Source organism: Pteropus alecto, unplaced genomic scaffold (assembly GCF_000325575.1).
Source record: "Pteropus alecto unplaced genomic scaffold, ASM32557v1 scaffold103, whole genome shotgun sequence".
In the NCBI taxonomy this organism is placed as follows: Eukaryota; Metazoa; Chordata; class Mammalia; order Chiroptera; family Pteropodidae; genus Pteropus; species Pteropus alecto.
The window spans coordinates 1,684,542-1,703,741 of NW_006436288.1; the positions used below are offsets into that span (position 1 = coordinate 1,684,542).

General features: G+C 39.9%; 1 protein-coding gene and 1 pseudogene across 1 annotated transcript in view; both read right to left on the reverse strand.

The window, feature by feature from the left end:
• GRIN2B (glutamate ionotropic receptor NMDA type subunit 2B) overlaps positions 1–19,200 on the reverse strand; it is a 387,278-nt gene that overhangs the window by 196,682 nt on the left and 171,396 nt on the right. The gene's annotated exons all lie outside the window — the stretch shown is intronic.
• On the reverse strand, positions 884–1,001 carry LOC112480367 (annotated as a pseudogene).

Below are 19,200 nucleotides of genomic sequence, written 5' to 3' on the forward strand. Positions count from 1 at the left end.
AGGACACTCAAAAGACACTTATGAAATTCTGATGGAAGGATGGAAGAATAGCATAAAGGGAACTCTGCGGTGGATAACCAAAGGATCCTGACCAAATCCCGTTTTATTCAGCATTTTTATCAACAACCCGGGGAAGAATAGTTCAACAAATTTACAAAATATGCACATGACAGAAAGCTGGGAAGAATAACGAAGGTGTCTGTCGGAGGGCGGCCGGGTAGAATCAAACTTCAAAAATATATGGGCAGACTAGAAAGATGAGATCCGTTTGAATGAATGATACTGAACTGGGTTAAATTTAATACCAATTGCATAGAAATTTCCTAGGGGAGGCTTGCCTTACTTTGGATCTTAGATCATTTTAAACTTGGGAAACCAGGCTGCCAAAGCAGCTAATACAGTCTTAAGCTACTTTAATAGAAGGACAGCATGCCAAACAAGAGAGGTGATAATTATATTGTATTCGACAGTAAACAGAATACAATAATAAACTGATCTTCGGTAGCTTGATCATATGTCCAGGATGAATTATCTGAAATATCTGAAAAGTATGAATATGAGAACCAGCTAAAGAAATTTAGGCTGCTTGGTTTGAAGGAGAAAACTTGGGGACTGCCTGAGAGTCATCATAATGGACCTGGAGGCAGTCACATGGAAAACATGGTTAAAAATAAATCCAGAGAATAAAATATGACTCTTGCAATGGTAGTTATAGCACAGTTGGTTTTGCTTTGATATAAAGAAAACCTTTTACAACCTGAATGGAATAGATTCTAACTATCTAAGTAAGTTCTCTGCTACTAGAAATGTTCCAACAGAAAGTCTCAGGGCCACCTGTCAGGGATTCCTACATTCAGTGAGCTAAATGACTTTTTTTCTTTAATGCCTAAGCACCTTGTATTCCTAGGTGGTCTCCCATCCAAGTACTAACCAGGCCCGACCCTGCTTAGCATCTGAGATCAGACAAGATCAAGCACGTTTAGGGTGGCGTGGCCGTAGACTCTAAATGACTTTTAAGGTTCCTTGTAAGACCTTATTAATATGATATTCATGTAATAAAATATAAACAAACTGAGTCAGTTCTATCTGACAGTATAACACAAATGTGAGATAATCACACATATATACCTCCATCACAGAGTACGCGTGTTATTACTAGAGTCAAAACTTAGCTCTTCAGTGTCTGTAGATCAATTATGTCAACAGAGTTATATGCTGCAATTTGAGCTAGTGAGGTTGAACATAAAACAAGATCAGAATTTATGTGAGTCGATGAAATAAGCTTTACTTTTTCTATAATTAGAAAGCATAGGTCAATCAGCAGGCCTGTCAAAGGAAGGAAACAGACTACGTAGAAAAATGAGTAGTTTTCATTTCTTCTGCCTATGTTGGCAACACAGGCGAAAGGAAGGGGATGATGCTCAAGATCCTCTCTCTTCCTTCCTCTTTCCTTCCCTCCCTCTCTCACTCTCTCCTGGTAGCAGCCAGAGTCTAGGCTTCTGTGCCTGTCAACATTTCTGTGCAGCTTGAGAGCAAATGTTCCTCTTCTATATCCAGATGATCTTTGCCATTGAGGTTAAGAATAGTATTATACTTTTCCTCCTCTCAAGGGATAAATTTGCCAGATTGTAAAATATCATTTCTGTCTTTGAGGTGAGGCTACAATAAAATACAAAAAGATTTCTAGATTATTTCTCAGCTCTTCCAGCTTTAAAGTAGATGATTCAATATGGCTCCCTTTCTGACAATAACATAATGAAATTCATTTCTTGCAGATATGAGAAAAGAACTCTCACTCTTTTATAGTTCCACTTTGTACATCATTCTTGAGTTGTCTTTCATTTTGATGTCAAACTTGGGAGGCACTTTGCTGTAGACCCAAGTCATCCATATATTTTTATCTCCCATCACACTCTAGTTTCATCTACCTCTCCACTAAAGGTCAAACCTGCAGCTCAGCAGTGAGCCTGGAACTCTGAAGCTAGAGATATGGAAGAAGTCCACTCTTTAGTCTATGGAGATGGGGAAAATGTATCTTTCTGGTCTTTGTAGGAAGGAATATATATTGTGTGAGCATCTAGAGCTCTCTTACATTTAGAGGGTACCAATGATTTGACTCAAGGCTACTGTTGTTCCCTAAAGACCAAGTAGGACATTTAAAAAATGCTACTAATATAAAAAAATGATAATTCACGTACTCAACATCAAATTTAAATAATATAAAATCAAACAAGTTTATAATATGCTACAAAAAAAATAGGGTTTCACTTTAGTCAATGTCTTACTAAAAATTTATTTAGGTCTCTTCTAGGTCTGTTCATTTTTCTCCCACTTCAGTAGTCAAAGGGGCAAAATATTTAAAAAAAAAAAAATAAGACTCCCGCAAAAGGGATAAAGAAGAGAATAAGTTAGCGATTCTGTGTATAATATCTACTTTCCACTTATAAGCAACAGGATCCCCTTTGTAATGAGTTCCGAACATTTTATTGATCTCTAAAATATAGGACGAGAGAAATACTAACGTGAATGGATTTTTAGAAAACCAGAGATAGGAAGTAAGGTGAAATGTAGCCCTTTGTTCCAAGCAATAGGCAGAGTTAGGTGGGTGTTAACAGAGAAATATTTCAAAAGCTAAAACACCATGGTAATAAAGACACCATGATTTAGGCACAAAAATCTGGGACACATGGACAAAGGTAGCTGACTGAGGCCTGTGAACACCCAGAGAGACGGAAGTTTTTTGGGCTCTTCCATGACATAAAATATGCTTCATTGTAATGAAGCAAATGATCAGAGAAAAGAAGTAAAATGAAATTATTTCAAATAAAGAAGCCCACTACAAGTAAAAAAACTCTAGAACCTACCTGCTGACCAGAGTTGGTGCAGATTAATAAAAACTAGGACAGACTGAGTCTGAGGAATCAACGTCTTCTCTGAAGGTCAGGGGAAGACAGGAATGAACGTGTAACTAATACAGAATACACCTCTTTGTGTCCTAGCTAGCTATCTAAGTGCCTGTCTCCCTACTTAATGGGAAGTTTCCCGTAGACAGAAAAGGCCTAGAACAGTGACTAGAAGAATATAGTATGACTAGAAGAATATAGTAAGTGCTTAATAAATATCTGTTATGTGAATATAATAGTTCAATTTGAGCTATCCCCATGTGATAGCCTGAATATATTCATGGCTTTGATTGATAGCCTTTCTGGACTGTTCTCTGCAATATGACTTTGCAGTTCATCCCATCAAGAGGTATTGTCTGTTTCCTTATTCTTTGAAATTAACTTGCCTAATGACTCATTTTGGCCAATATGATGTGGGAGAAGTGTCACTGTGCTAGTTCCAAGTTTAGGCCTCAAGAGGCTTTGCACACTTTTCCCCTCTCTCTTGGAAACCTGCCATGGTTTGAGAATAAGCCCAGGCTAGCCTGATGGAGGTAAAAGAGCACATGGTGAAAAGCCCCGCTGCCCCAACTGAACTCATCTTAGATGAGCTTATTGCCTGCCAGCCAATACTCAAACCTGAGAGAACTCAGCCAAAAAGTGCAGAGAAGCCGGCCCAACCTCAAACCTACCACAGATGCATGAGTGAATCCAGTAAGATCAGAACTGTCCAGTTGACTACTAGGCTCATGATAAATAAAAATGGTTGCTGTTTTAAGCCGCTAAATTCTGGACAGTGTATTAACACAATAATAGCAAACTGACACATTTCACTAAATGTGCTTTTATGTTCTTTATTACCGACCTTGTTTTTAAATGTTTATGCTGCGTTTTAGCTTCTAATAATTTAATTCAAAATAAATTGCAAAAAGAATCCTTATCATTAATTCAAAAATAAATTATACCTCAACATGTCCTCTTTCCCCTTAACCTGCCACTACCACTCTAAGTCCTCATGTATGTCTGTTTTTCTATTAAAATCAGTCCCTAGATGGTCCCCAGGCACCTTCTTTGTTCTAACCCCACCTGCATAATATGTGAGTTCTCATCATAAAATATATGCGTGATCATGTCACTCCCCTCCTCAAAAAGTGTAAGCCTTTCACATTGTTCACAGAACAGAATAAAGTGTGAATCACTCATGCAGCCAATTATACCTCTCGCATTTCGCCCTAACGCCCCTTTCCAGTCTGGTCTCACCCCACACGACAGCACCGCATGCCTTATGTCCCAGCCACATCAGTCTGCCTCCGCCATTCGCCAAACATGTCTTCTAATTTCCCACTTTCATATTTGTGTCCAATTTGTTTCATACACTTGCAATCTCCCACCAATCAAAATCTCATTCAAAGCCATCTACTCTAAGAAGTGATCATAATCCTCCACAATATTTTCATGTAATAAAAATGATATAATAACAATACCACAACCAATAATAATATTTATTAAGCATATACTATGAGCCAGTAGCATGTCAAGTGCTCTATATGCATTCTCTTTTAATTGTCACATCAATCTTATGGCAATGCTATTATTACTACTGTCTATATGTTACAGAAGAGCAAACTGAGATTCAAAAGGATAATCAGTCCAGTGTCAAATATCTAGTAAGTGGCATAGGTAAAATGTGAATCTAGGTCTCCAGGAGTATACGCCATGCTACATCATATTTTAATTTGAATTTCCCACATTTACTGTAATAAATTAAAGTAGAGGACAAAGTAGTTAAATAATTTTCCCAAGGCCACAGAGTTATCAGCAGTGCTAGATCATAAACCAAATATTTTGAACCTTCCAATTTTATGCTAATTTGTGTCACCCAGGAAAATATAATTCCTCAGAGTTTTGCCTTTGCTCATTTCTGACAGTTAGAATGCCTAAACTAAACTAAGCAGGTAAATTTCATTTTCTCCTGCTGCTGTAATCATCCATAGCTATTTAGCCAAGATTCCAAGGGCAGAGGAAGAAATCGAGTCTAAAACCAAATAAATTTTGGGCTTCATTTGATTCAAATGTCAGGAAAAGTCCACCCAGTAACTCTATCAATATACAACTGAACTAAATGTCCCATTCCAAGGTAGGTTCTAGTCCTGGTGGATATATTTAACACTCTTAAAAAAAGCAGGCCTGCCATTGGCCTGTGTTTATTAGTCTCAGAGGTTAGGGGCAGGAAAGGAACAGTGAACCAGGCATGAACCAGATTTGCCCACAAGTATTAAGGATGGGGAAAAAAGGAAAAAAAAAAAAAAAAAAAAGCCCCGGTGGAATATAAACCCAGGTGAAACATGTAAGCTGAGAAACAGCTCTTTTACAAAGCGGGTAAGAAAGGGAAACTGACACAGCTTGTTTTGCTGCTGTGCCTGCTGTCCGTTCCCTTTCTCTGTCAATTCAGCTACGCAGTGGGAGGGGGCAGTCACCTAGAGCAGCAGGGGCTTCCGAGGGAGCAGGAGAAAGGGCCTATTTGAGAGTGCTTAGTCCTCCCAGTTTGAGACTCTCCACAAAAGAGAGACAACAAATGTAGGCTTCAAAGGAGAAAAGAAACTGTTACAGTGAGCCTCCTCTTCCAAGGACCTTTGATAGACAGCTCTTCCCTGCTGCTTTCTGTTCATCCTCTACCTCCCCAAATTCCAATTCATCTAAGAGGTGGTTGGTTGTTTTTTGGGGGTGGGGGGGATGGGAGGATTTTCTTTTCTTTTAAGACCTACAAAAACAGGCATAACAAGTGACGAGAGAAAACACAGGGTCAGGCCTTACCTAGGCCTAGAAAAGTATCCACTGATTATTATTTGAAAATCTTTTTTGAGTTTATGAGAAGCCCCTGTATTAAAGTTGAATTCCTCACTGCTTATTTCACATGTATCATAATCTATGAGAGAGAGGTAATAGCAAGTAAGATGGGTCTTTTTTGATAGGAATGCCCTTAAATAGAAAAGAAGTCTTCAAATTCTAGTGCTGTGCATCTACCTGCCAGAAACATCTGCATTACTTCAGATGTCCTTTACTCAAAAGCTGACCTTCCCAGAGCCATTGCTTCCCAGCCCCTAACACTGTGCACTGCGAAAGCTTATTAGCACCTTGCCAAGGGGTGGTCAGTACCAGTGAAATGAAATTCAAGTAGTAGCCAATTCATCTCAAAAAAGATCTCATAGGGAAAAAAAAGAGCAAGAAATATGAGCTTTTATTATGTTTGCAAATTATCTAAGAATTTCATATATCCTATTATTCTCTTAAGGCCTATAACTAAGTCTACTAACTCCAACATATGTAGCAGACCCGTCAACACATTTGAAAAATACAATTTAGGCTAGTGGGAGCGACCTGTTGTAAATGAGGTGGCAACTTCCTTTTATTCACTCCAGATATGGAAGAGAAAAGGGGAAGGCAGACATTTGGCACAAACATGGAACCCGCATTTCTAAGAATAAAGAACTCACCCACTTTATCTCACTAAGTAGGCTGGTCAGTCCCCAACCTATAAATATATCACATTCCAAAAATTAACTCGTAAGTTATCACTTAAAAATCCAAATGCATTCTCAATTGACCAATGTACTAAATGGTGACTGCAATCTCAGTTGGGCCTGCAAATACCAACTTATCTTATTACAGTAGAAAGAGTCTTGCCCCAGGCCTCTCTGAACTGTAAACCCATGGAGCCCCACTGAATTTTAAGTTCTTTTGGAACTAATAGCCTGACATCTCAGAGCCAAAGGAGGTGAAGGGAAAGAAAAAATATCAGGTTGCATCCGGGTCATTACTGAGGCAGTTTGGCAGCTGGAAAAAAGCTCAGGTGGGAGAGATAAAAAGATAATTTTTCTCCCAAAGTCAGGGGACATCAAAGGAAGAGAAGATGGTGTGTGATGAAGCTTTCCACTTTGTTCCTAAGAGAAGATGCTGAGTTTAGAGGACAGAACAGGACTCTTGGAACATCAGAAGGACCACTGTAGTGTTCGATGGAATGTTAACTGTGTAGAATAGCAAAATTTGCCACCCCACAATGTGTCTCTTTGGCATGGGATATATTTCCAGCTGAAAATAGTCAAGGCCCAAAAGGCTCAAGGAGAACCTTTGACCTTCCCCCTAGTGGCCTAAAAGAATTTAGATAGAGGACCTGCTCCAGGAAGGGAGCTATCATCATACATTACTATGGCTTAACATGAAGTAGTATGTGATAAATAGGGAGGAGCCTAGCAAGACCCATTTGATCAAAGTCCTCTCTGTGTCTCATTGTTCCTGTATAGCCCAGCAAACATTTCTTTACCAAACATTAACTCTTTTTACTTCCTATGAATTGCTTTACTTCCCTTTGAAATTGCAGACTTCTCCTTAATCCCAAATGACACATACGCTTCATTTCCCCTAATTGTCTTTGGAATCTTTCTCATTTATGTGGATTTCCCATATGTATGCAATTATACTGTTTTGGTTTTTTTTTTTTTTTTCCTTCTGTTAATCTGTCTCATATCAATTTAATTCTTAGACAAGCTGGAACTTAGAAAGGCAGAGGAAATTTTTTTTCCTCCCCAATGACTGCAAATATAAATATTAAAATAATAACACGTTTCTCTCACTTCTACTAATTATAATCATTATATACTAATTATAAAGGTACAATTTAAAAATATACGTATAAAGACCTTATCAATACACTCAACTCTTGCCAAGAGTTTTCTAGAACCACAGACTTTTTGCACTTAAGGGAACCTTGGAGGTCATCTACCCCAACACTTTCATTTTAAAAATGAGGACACCAAAAGATGGAAAAATTGAGTGATTTCCAGAAAGCATTCCAGCTACTTGGACACGGAAATCACCTGGTGCCCAATGGGGACACTTTCATGTGCCTCATCTAAAAACTCTGGTTTCCCCTCTTTGAGGAGCCTTTAATTTCCATGAGAGTTAAACCCCGCTCCCAGCCAGAGAGGGAAGGTATTAATAGTTTCATACAATAGTTCCTGAGCATCTCTCTTTGAACTCTGAGGACTCTGCTGGAATTCTCTCCACCGCCAGGCGAGACCATGTCCCTTTTCTCCAAGGAAGGCTGTCCTTGGCCCTGACCATCAAGTCTTTTGCGCTTGCTGCCTTCTAGCAAGTAGAAGATGAAACTGGCAATAGAGCAATGAACCTGCTGCAAATGTTGAACTCAATTTGCTGATCAACTGATTTATAGCTCATCTCCACATTATAAGTTAGCCCCAGCTAAACCTCTAGAGCTTCTTGCCAAAAGCTTCTTAAAGAGCCTTAACTTCCCCGCTATATACACTTAAAAACCTCATTAAACAAGAGAGAATGTTTTTAAAACAGTCAAATAGTGTTTTATCCATAGCCTTGCATGCTGGAGGTTATAAACTCTTATATTCAACAACAGCCTCTAGAGCCGGGGTAACAGAATGATAAACCACTGACAACAGTGCAATAATGGTATCTTGTCACCAATTGAGATCTTAAGTGGCAATAACTGAAAAAGGATGTTACTATTAAACTAAGTGTGTGTGCCTTCCTTCCATATTCCAGCAAAAAGGTTTTAGAAGATGACTGAAGCTCAAAGCATTTGGATGAGGATAAAGGGTGCCCCACTTCCTTGCATCCATGGGGCCAATCCTTCTCAAATCTCGAGAGACCCTAAAATGAAGAATAATATTTTGATGACAAATACCTTGGTGTCAGTCCTGAGTGTCAGTCCAAGATTAGCTTTTTAGTGGCTCTGAATATCTGCAGAAATTGTCTGACCACTATCGGCCTGAGTTTCCTCCATTGTAAACTGGTGAGAATAATGGTGCCCGTGTACAAGGATGAAAGGATTCAGGACTATGCATTAGAATTTCACAAAGCAATGAGTATAACAAATAAGTGCTCAATAAATGTTAGCTGCTATTATTTTTTAAGTCTGATTAAACAGGATGTCTTTCAGCGTTCCCCATCACCAATGACACCCATTGAAATTAACTTGCTATTACCATCACCCAGAAGTAAAACTGGGGAGCGGGAGACCCCGTGGTGGTTGGGGAGGCTGTAGGTGGGAGAAGCAATCTTTCTCTTCTCAGAACTCCTTCCCTCTTCAGCCACAGAACTTCTGATGCAATGCATTTATGTGCAGCACTACTGTCTTCTAAAATGGGCAGGGGCACCAGAACACACGTGACCATGGAGGTGAGGCAAATCACTACTGGAGTTACATGTTAGTTCGCTTGGTGTGAGTTTAAAACATGAACACGTCCTTGTCATTCTCTTCACACAGCACCTGATACACTCGATATTTGAGGTATCAGGCAGGGGCGGCTCTTCCTTTGAGACATCTGCCCAGTTTTCAAACTTCGAAACTCACGTGAAACTAGGAGGCTACAAAGAACTGTCTAGTCCATGTGCAAATCTATTCTCAGCTCTACTGTCTTCCACCTGTCTGCCTATCACAGACATGGTCCCTCTGCAGTAAATCTCTCTAACTTTCAGCCTGCGGGGCCTTTCGTCCCTTGTGCAGTATCCCTGCAGAGACCAGCCTCCTTGGCAGCACCGCCATCTTCCTGTACCAACCTCTGCCCTTCCTCCGATTGCCTGTCTCCCACTGTCCTGGCTCCTCAGGCCTCTCTGTCCTACTCACACCCAGGACTTTCTGATCCGCATTCTCTCTTTGAGCTCATTATCTCTGCTTTCCTTGAATACGTAGATTCATTTTAAAAGAAGAAAAAAAAAAAAAAACCTTAATTTTTTTACACTGTTTCCTAATCACAAGTCCACCTGAACCAGATAAAGATGTTTTTATCTCCCTTTTGAAAGACAGGTACATGTCATTATTTTTTCCATAACTTTTGGGGTTATTATATTTCATAATAGTCATCTTCCATGAACTCTCTGTGGAAAATCATTTCTTTTTTTCTTTCTTTTTTTTTTCAGGTGAGGGTAGCATGCATGGTCACTGTCCACTGGTGCTGGACAGTGATTTTATTAAGTAGTTAGTAGAAACCTTGGATCTAGAGAAGATGCCCGCTCCTGTTGTCGAAGCTGTTAAAGTGAAATTAGGAGCATTGCTGGGACCCAAGCCAGTGCTCAAAGCAGCATCTAAGGTAGACAGTTTGGTCTGGGCAAGATTGAGGTTGAAATAAGGACCCAGGGTAGGGCCAAGAGTAAAAGGCAGAGCAAAGCCAGAGCGGGAGCTCTGCCCAAGACAGAACACCAGGTCCAAAAGGACACAGGGGTTAGACCCAGACTCCACATCAGGGAATGGAGAAGGCAGCTCAGGGGAGCCCTCTGAGTGGTCTTTGCCTATTTCAGTACAAGTCACCATGTAACAGCTGAAGGAAAAAAATGACAGCGCAGAGGGAACAAAGGGACTTCGATGAAATCTGTTCGTGACAACGGGGTTAACACTCCATCCTTTGTGGAAGAGTCACAACATTTTTAACGACAAAAAGAACCACAAGATTGTACCATGAACAGTATATTGTACCCCATTTCTTATTAGGAAGCCCATAATTTTCTTATACTTTTTTGAGTTAACCATAAGAATACCTCTCTCTCTATTAGTGTTTTCCTTTTCTCAGCAGCCTTGTGAGGTAGAAGTTTTTAACCCAAATGTAATGATGAGGAAACTGAAGCTCAAAGATACTAAGGGACGTATCCACATCGACAGAGCCGGTAGGGTCAGAGTTAAGACTAGAACATGCTTTCTGATGCTCTTTTCAATAAGCCCCAGCTGCCTAAAACAACTGAAGGCAGAGTCTGTCACTTCTTAAAAGCAGCCATTGGACTAGGACTCATGAAGGTCATGTCCCAGAGTGAGCCGGCACTAGCATTTTCGATGTTTGGGTATGTCTCAGAAACTGGAGGAGTGGGCTCTGCAGAAGTGTATTTTCAGGAGAAATGAAGGAGCAGCCTGGGGGAGAACTTATCGTAAAGAACGAAGGAATCAAGTAAGTTCAGTCCATTAACAAAGCCATAGTCGGAGGAAAGGAGGAGGAGTGGTTTGGAAGCCACCGTGATGGCCTGGGGAAATCAGTGTTACATGTACTATTCCTAACTGCATTCATGATGTCTGCAATTCAAACTAATCCCAAAGCAGACCTGAATATTCCAGATAAAGTTATGAAACTCACATATCTTTAGTACTCAAGAAAATTTCACTTCTCCTCCAACCAAAATTGCATCTGGCACCCTCCCTCCTTTCCAAACAAAATGAACTGAGCACTGAGGACCTTGCTAAATGTGTTTCTGTTTTTCTCATATTCTTTTTTGGCCTATATATTCTTATTTGAATCCACTCTTCACCAATTCGCAAATGACTCCAGTAACCTAGCCTCAGCACCCTTCCTCAAAGACAACCACAGGTTGGATAAGCCCTTTCTGACCTTAGATTTCTCCATGGTTTGGCCCCTCATTTAAATGGTGTGTTCCAATGGGGCTCTTCAAATCCCATCTCAGTATCTAAGCATAATCTGTAAGTTTGTCTTCACCATCAGACATTTTGGGATGTAGAAATAGAGGGGTGTAAGTTTTTTAACATAGGAAGGATGCAGAGAATTAAAATGTTCATAAAGCTACATTCGGAGACTGCAATGTGCTGATCAGCCCTACAGCCAGGCCAGGAGGACACCTTCAGAACGAAGGAAGATTTCTACTGGGATTTCTAACAACCCATTCCCCTCACCCTTGAAAGGGAAACAAGAACCAAGAGAGTCATTCCCTATGGCTAAAACCATGAGGGAATCTATGGTTTAAAGGCTGGGAACTGTCAGCAGGCCTTTCACTCTACATATTCTTATCTTTACAGGCTACATACTCTTCCCCTTCCACACTGCATGCCCATATCAAAGGAAATGGAATTAAAGAATGACATATAAACTGAATTCCCTGAACACTTAGGGTCCCTCTCACTCTCTGCCTTTTAGAAGAAACCTGTCCGTGGAGCATGACCTGTTTTCTATAAACTTTGCTTTTGACTCTAACTTAGGTATGTGTGTTGAATTCTTTCATCACTTTCCACCAAAGGACACTCTTCTCTAGGTGCAGGGCTTGGTCTCCTCCACCAACTCAGGGAAATTTGTCCTGTCCTGCATCACTTTGAAATCTATGTCTTCGATTCCTTAAATGAAAGTGGAAAAAGGTAAAGCAAAGGAAAGAATCATAGTTTATATACTTATATGTTCCTGAGGAAGGACCACCTCTGTTTCTATGGCAACAGGCCAGCAGATGCTCCTATGGCAGCAGGTCCATTTCAGTGCATCTGCAAAGGCACCTCTCTACTAAATTAAACACTGAACTAGGATGAGCTATCACCAGAACAAGCTGTCATCCCTTAGCAAATTCTATTATTGTGATACCTCCCCGTTTCAAGCCCAAGAGGTCACAAAGATTTGGTGACATTCAGGAAAATAAAATATTTTTACATGAGTACAGCTCCAGCAAGAAAATCCCTTATAATTGTCTGGCAGAGATCATTTTTCTCACGAAGTTGTTTAAGACAATTGAATGATCAGAAGAAATGAGGCTAAAAATAAATAATGTTAGCCATGGAGTGGGAAGATACAACTCAGCAAAATGCTGGCAAGTGCTTCTCTACTTGCCAAGCCCCCAAATACACAAATGCCCTTTTCGGTTCAGCCGTGACAAGCTAATTCAGGTTTTGTCCTCCCAGGAGGTGATCACTGAGTCCAGATGGACACTAAGCCACCTTGTCTTCCTGGGCACAGAAGCCAGACTGCACTGCAGGTATGTGCTCCATTTCTCCACTGCCAGCCAGCCTGGCCAGGAGAGGAGCTGCCCTATGCCTACAGCCAGCTTCTAGGATGGCTAGGTAAGACTGCAAGATTACTTAGGCCACTCTGATTTTGCAGGACTTGAAGGAGCAATCAGAACTCAGCTCTACCAACCCACCAGAATTTGGAATGACTGTTGGTAGACAATCATGACGTGATCAGAAGAGAATAAAGTGAACAGAAACGAGTGCTGCTTAGTACAGAGAAGCTGAACCAATATGTATTGAACAGAGAAAAAAAAATCTAGGAACATTTAGAGGATAAGCTGAGTTAGTGAGGTAACAGTAAGAAAAAGTTATACTGGAATATATAAATTTAAGAGTGCAGGGTAGACATATGAAGTTGGTTATCATCATTAAAGCATGGGTTAGATCTTTTCTAGAGAAAGAAGCCGGGTTGGTGTGGTGGGAAAAGAAATCAGTTTTACACTCACAATAACTGTCATTGACCTTGCCATGTACTACCACTATGTCACTTAGCACAAACTCTCTGAACCTCAGTTTTCCTACCTGTAAAATGAACATAACAATATATAATTCATTAGGTTATTGAAAGAATTCAATGAGATATTGCCTATAAAGTATTTTACAGTGCATGGAAAGAAATAAGAGTTCAATAAATGTTAGCTAGAAATGGAACGTCTATTTCTGATATTGCCAAAGAAAGATGAGTGGAAATGCAGATGGTTTTTGGGGTACAAAAAATGTTTTAAATGTTGCGAAATATGTCCTCTCCTGAAAACCTGACCAGTTACAGATCCATAATGCTAAGGACCGGACCCTCAGACTGTGAGTCACCATTCCGTGAGGCACAGGCTAGGGAATCAGCCAGACTCCTTGCCCATCTTTCCCTTTAACTTCACTTTGTGCGTGGGGGAAAGAGGGCCAAAGGGGAACATAATTGTGGCCACAGGGAGAAGGCATGGATCACCTGCAGCTGGGGCTGCAAATGACCAGATAAGCCTTTCCCCAATTCAGGAAAGCTTTTAGGACCATTTCAAATTGAAATGTCCATTAACCTTGAAAGCAGGCAATTAGCAATGCAAATATTAAGTCACCTTATAAAGAAAAAAAAAGATCAACTTATTTAAAAAAAAAAAAAAAGCTTTGTGAGATAAACAGGCTTTCTGCAGCAGTCTAGTCTCTTCCATTTGTTCAGCTAACCCTCCCATCCATCTCCCCACCACCTGGTTGGCCATTTCCCCCACAGGCTTGAAAGCGGGAAGAGGAAAGATCTTAAAGTCCACCCAGTCCAAACTTCTCATTTTAACAGGTGAGGAATTGAGATCTGAAGAAACTAAGGCGTTCTCTAAGAATATAAATTTAGTGGCAAAACTGGTATAAGACCCTAGTCTTCCCAATTACTTGTCATACCTGCCTTGTTCGCTCTCTCCTCTAAGATTTTATTATGAAAAGGCATATGATGCCTTCACTTCTCTCTATTTAGATAGCAACCTCCTTAAAAGAGGATAAAACATCCAATTTTTCTATTTCTCACTAACAGCCATAATTACATGGTTTAAAAAATATATACCAATTGAACCTTTACTAAAATGACAGTGAAAAGTAGAGAAACCAATTCCCATTTAGATAAAGACTGGTTTATTCTGTTTCACTCAGACGTAACTGTGCTAATAATCTTGAAAAAATCCCTAATGGCTCTCAGAATATGGGTAGGACCTGGCTAACCATTTTCAAATAAGCTCAGCTTCATGCAAGTGGGTAGAAAACTATATATTTTGACTAAAGTAACAACTGATTTGTCACTATTACATATAGAATTAAAAGCTGTTAAGTAAACTGCAACAAGAGCTTCATGATGCCTGAGACAGAGGTACATCCTTACTTAATAGGTCTAAAACTAAAAAAAAAGTGACTTGGTGTGATCCTTATTCCTAAAAATCTTATAAAATAATGCTGTCGAACTTGAAGGGTTCAGCTGTTTTCCCGCATGAAGACACAGACCAGATAGACGCCCTCCTGTGATCCTTGTCTTATCCCAGCGATAGTCTAGCAATGCTTAATTCCTTACTGTCATGCTATCTCCTACCTCCAATAACTTTCAGATTCTCTACCTACTCAATCACCTTCAACCCTCTCTTAAGTCACAGCTGTAATTCAGAAGGTCTGGGGTGGAACCCAAGATTCTGGATTTCTAACAAGATCCCTGAAAATAATATGGATGCTACGATCAACTACACCCAAGCTTGCCTGACCTGGGATGTCTCCCCATTTACCCAGCTGTGTCTACCCTAACCAGGGATGGCTCCCTAACTCCCCAAGTGTGACTACTATGACTTGGGGTGTCTCTCTAACTACCACAGTGTGCCTAAGCATGACCTGGAATTTTCCTTAATAGCACATTTGTATTGACTGTAACCTACTACGTCTGCCTGGTAACTCACGTTATTCCTAATTCATCCCCTTTCTTAGTAACCTCTCTACTAAAATGTTTAAAATGCTTTTTGTGTGTTTATTGTAAAATAAATATATGATTGCAACATTATGAAAAAGAACAAATGGTGTCATATATTCTGTTAAAAAATGTTATTAATTTTGCAATATGGCATGCATAGTGTCAGCTTCTAGGGATACTACGATGAAAAACACACAATCTTATTTGGAGAAGTCTCGGTCCTATAACTTACTAGCTGGTTGACTTTGGGAAAACTATTTCATCTCTTTGTGTTTGTTTTTCCTTTTATAAAATGAGAATAGCAAAGTCCACATCACGGGGTAGTGTAAGTATAAAATAGAACTATGTGTGTGAGCTTGGAACATACTCCAAAATATATTATAAAATCATTTAATGTGCTTATTACTATCTGTTCAGCCTCCCCTCTTATACTGTAAACTGCCTTAAGAAATATCACCTTAGCTCTTCTATCAAAACTAAAAGTTTATCATTGGTCTTTATACTTCATTGGAATTGAAATTATCCTTCATTAAATGTCTTATCTCTTTTATTCCCATCCTTGGAAAAGCAGTACATCCTAGAACATTTCAACAGGAAAAACCTGACCCAGATGGATATTAAAACACATCCTCCAGAAAACCTCTGTTCTGAACAGTTTATCATTATAACATTAAGGTCTTCCTTGAATTTAACAAGGTACTTCATTTCCCTGTGGCCTCTTTCATTGATCTTAGAACATTCCCCACAATCGCTGGTGCTCAATAAATATTCATCAAATGACTGAATTAATATTAGAGTTTTGATATTTGTTAAATCCAAGAAAATATTGACAGATTTGGGAACTGGGGCCAGAATCTGCAGCCTTTCTTTCATGAACAATTTCATCACCCTGGGTCAGGGCGGCTGCCCCACCACATCCCCTGGAAGCTGTCTGAGTCCTTTATTCTATGCCTTAGAAGCTCCTATGATTTATACACCTGTTCCTTAAGAATTGTGGCCTCTCATATAATTAACACTAATTAGCCCTTCCTACTCCAGGCCCCTACACAGGGCCAAAAGCTAAATAGGACCAAACACATTCCACGTCTGAGGGTGGTGGAGGGTAAGTGGCATGTTGGCAAGAGGTGGAGAGGAATTTTAGGTTTTCACTGTTGTTCGCAGAGTTGTTTTTGCTCTGGTATTACATGTGCTTACATTTCTAGGGACTGTCAATCCAGCACCAAATCCACTTAGGCTGAGGCATAGCCATCGTGAGGCTGAGTCTAAATGCTTTCAGATCCTAGGACACCCGAGAGATTGCTAAACCGTGATCTCAGGGTAGAACCGCAGGGCATCTCTTGCCCATTGCCTTCTTCTCCAGGTGCTGTTCCTGATGCCGACAGAGACAAGATTAACAAGAAGGTTATATTTAAACTTCCAAGAGGCGCTGCTGTGCCATTATGGGTCTATTTAAAATCCTCCGGGCAGCTGCAGTACATAATAACAAATCAGCAGGAGGGAGGGAGGAGAGGGAGGAGAAGGGAAGAAGGAGGGGGAGGGGGTCAGGAGCATCCCGGATTGTTTCTCTGAAAAATTGACTGTCAAAAGTTGGCAGGGGGTGCAGGCAAGTTAAAGATGCCCACCACCCCCGTGGCGAGAGAGGAAGAGAGAATGCATCAGGAGGATATACTAAGCAGGGGTAGGGTAGGAACTTGGGATCCTAATACAAAAAGCTGCCAGACCTGAAAACTTTCTGCCTGCTTGGAATATGTTACCTCCAGAATACTCTGTTTCTCCCAGGGGATGCCGCTGAACAATACAAGCCATCCAAGTTAGATGTTGATGAAAGAGCAGCACCAGAATATAAAGAGCTCCGATAACAGGAATACAAAGCGGCTCCCCCAAACCAACTGATGCATCAGCTTCCAATACTTTACCAGTGGAAGTTCCAAGTCACAGTCCCTTAAAGAGCATTCCTTATTGCAACAGCTTTAGGACCAAATGACTTACCCACTGCTGGGCTGAATTTGACCTTGAAGACCCACCCCACTTTCTGCTGCCTCTGTCAGTTTTGGACATAAGTCTTTTTAGTCTCTACTTGCCTTCTCCCATTAAAGTCCTGTGGGTGCAGTGGAATATTTACAATGTTCAGTGAACTATAGAGCACAATAATACACATTTTCCTCTCTCAGTCCTACCTTCATCGATGGTATTTGTAAACCTTAATCTGACTCACATTATCCAAACTTCCGATCATTTTTATCGCTCTTTGCTTAAGTTGCTTTGAAGTTATTAATATTTCCCCTGATTTTTCTTCATGTACGAGTTTATTTAAATTTCCACTAATTGTCTAAACTATCATTCTATGCCCACTTCTGGGGCTTCCATGTGGTATCAACATCTCTGGTCTCACAAGCACAGAAATTACAAGATGAAAATAACATGGCATTCCAGGGCATCACATTCTTAAAATGAAAAAAACAGTTATTACCTAATTAATTGTGCTTCTATGGATGACCAAACTGGATGTCATGGGTTCAAAAAACATTTCCCATCAACATAAGTCATAAGTCTTGGAAGTCTACAATGATCCGATAAACTAAGTAAATGGCAAAAATTCACTTTGTACTGCATAGAGATATTTTAAATGGCTTGTTATATTCTTATGTAAATATGTAATTAAATAATGTAGGATGTTAAGGTCTATATATATTATTTATCTCCAAGAGAATATTCTAGTAGATCAGCAAATGTTAACAGTTTATACAAATTAAGAATTCATTACTCAAGGGGCTTTATCTTCTTTTTTTGTTGTTGTTTCTGGTTGAATGCCTAAAGTAAGTGGGAAATTTCTAAAACTATCTGTCCCTATTAAAGGAACAATTGGCAGATAGTACATACAATTTGTAATAAACCCAAACATGTCATATCAACATATACTTATTGATGGCAAATATAGATTTAGAATTAAGTTCTATATAATAAGTATAGTAAATGTTTATTAAACACGTGTGAAATACATTGTGCAAATATTACCAACATACAAAGACTGTATAAAACACTCTGCCACAGTACATTCAAATCACGATCTGTGACCCATATATTGAAACTCGATGAGAACCTATAACTTATTATCGAGTGTCAATGTCTTTCCTTATTTTCATTGCTATATCTTTTCCTATAAATATGGGAAGCTCAAAAGATAAGACTTCCAGAGAGAGAAAGCAAGAAGGCAAGAGACTACCACCAGGAGGTGCTACACCACCAGGTCCGACCTCTCAAATAACTAAAAGGACAGAGAACTTTGTGACATTCCAGTCCAGTCTGTCGAAAAAGCTCTACCATCCAATCTGAAAACAAATGGTCTTGGCCTAATGAAAATGACTTTCAATAACAAATACAGCACAGATGCTTCACACTCCAAACAGTCCCTTCTGAGCAAGATGATCAATGAGGAAATCAGATAGAACAATTCCAAGGTGTCAGACGGGTAAAACAGACAAAACAAAAAAAAAAAATTCAGCCCTGTCCAAGAATTGTCCCTCATTCGGCCTTCAACCTGAACCTGCACTGACCACCCCGATCATGTCTGGCCTCTTTATACACTATCTTACATGTCATCCACCTTTTGTCGGAGTAAGCCTTTCAGTCCGGTCCATGAGAGCAGGTCTGAGTTCTGCTTAGTAGCATGTTTTAGACAAGACCTGTTACCTCCACTTGCTGACTGTGCTGAGCCTGGGTGAGCATACAAGGAGTGCTCACCTTCACTCAGTTTCATATACTGCCATCTATCTTTCCATTTGCTTGGGACCCATCTACACACTAACTCCTACTGGATGCTTACTGAGCCCTTATTGCTGGGTGCTCAGGATAGAAAAAGGTAAGATATGATGCTGCCCTGAAGGAGCCTGAAGTCTAGCCAAGGTAACAAACATGTGAACAAAAAATAATACCTTAAGTAAAATCATGTAGACAGACACTGAGGGGGAAAGCTGCCACTTGAAAATACCTACCAGAATAACATACGATTCACAAAGGCAAAATAAAAATCTAGTGGCTAATATTTAAAAAGTTCAACCTCACTAATAAATCAACTAAATAAAAATTTAAACAAT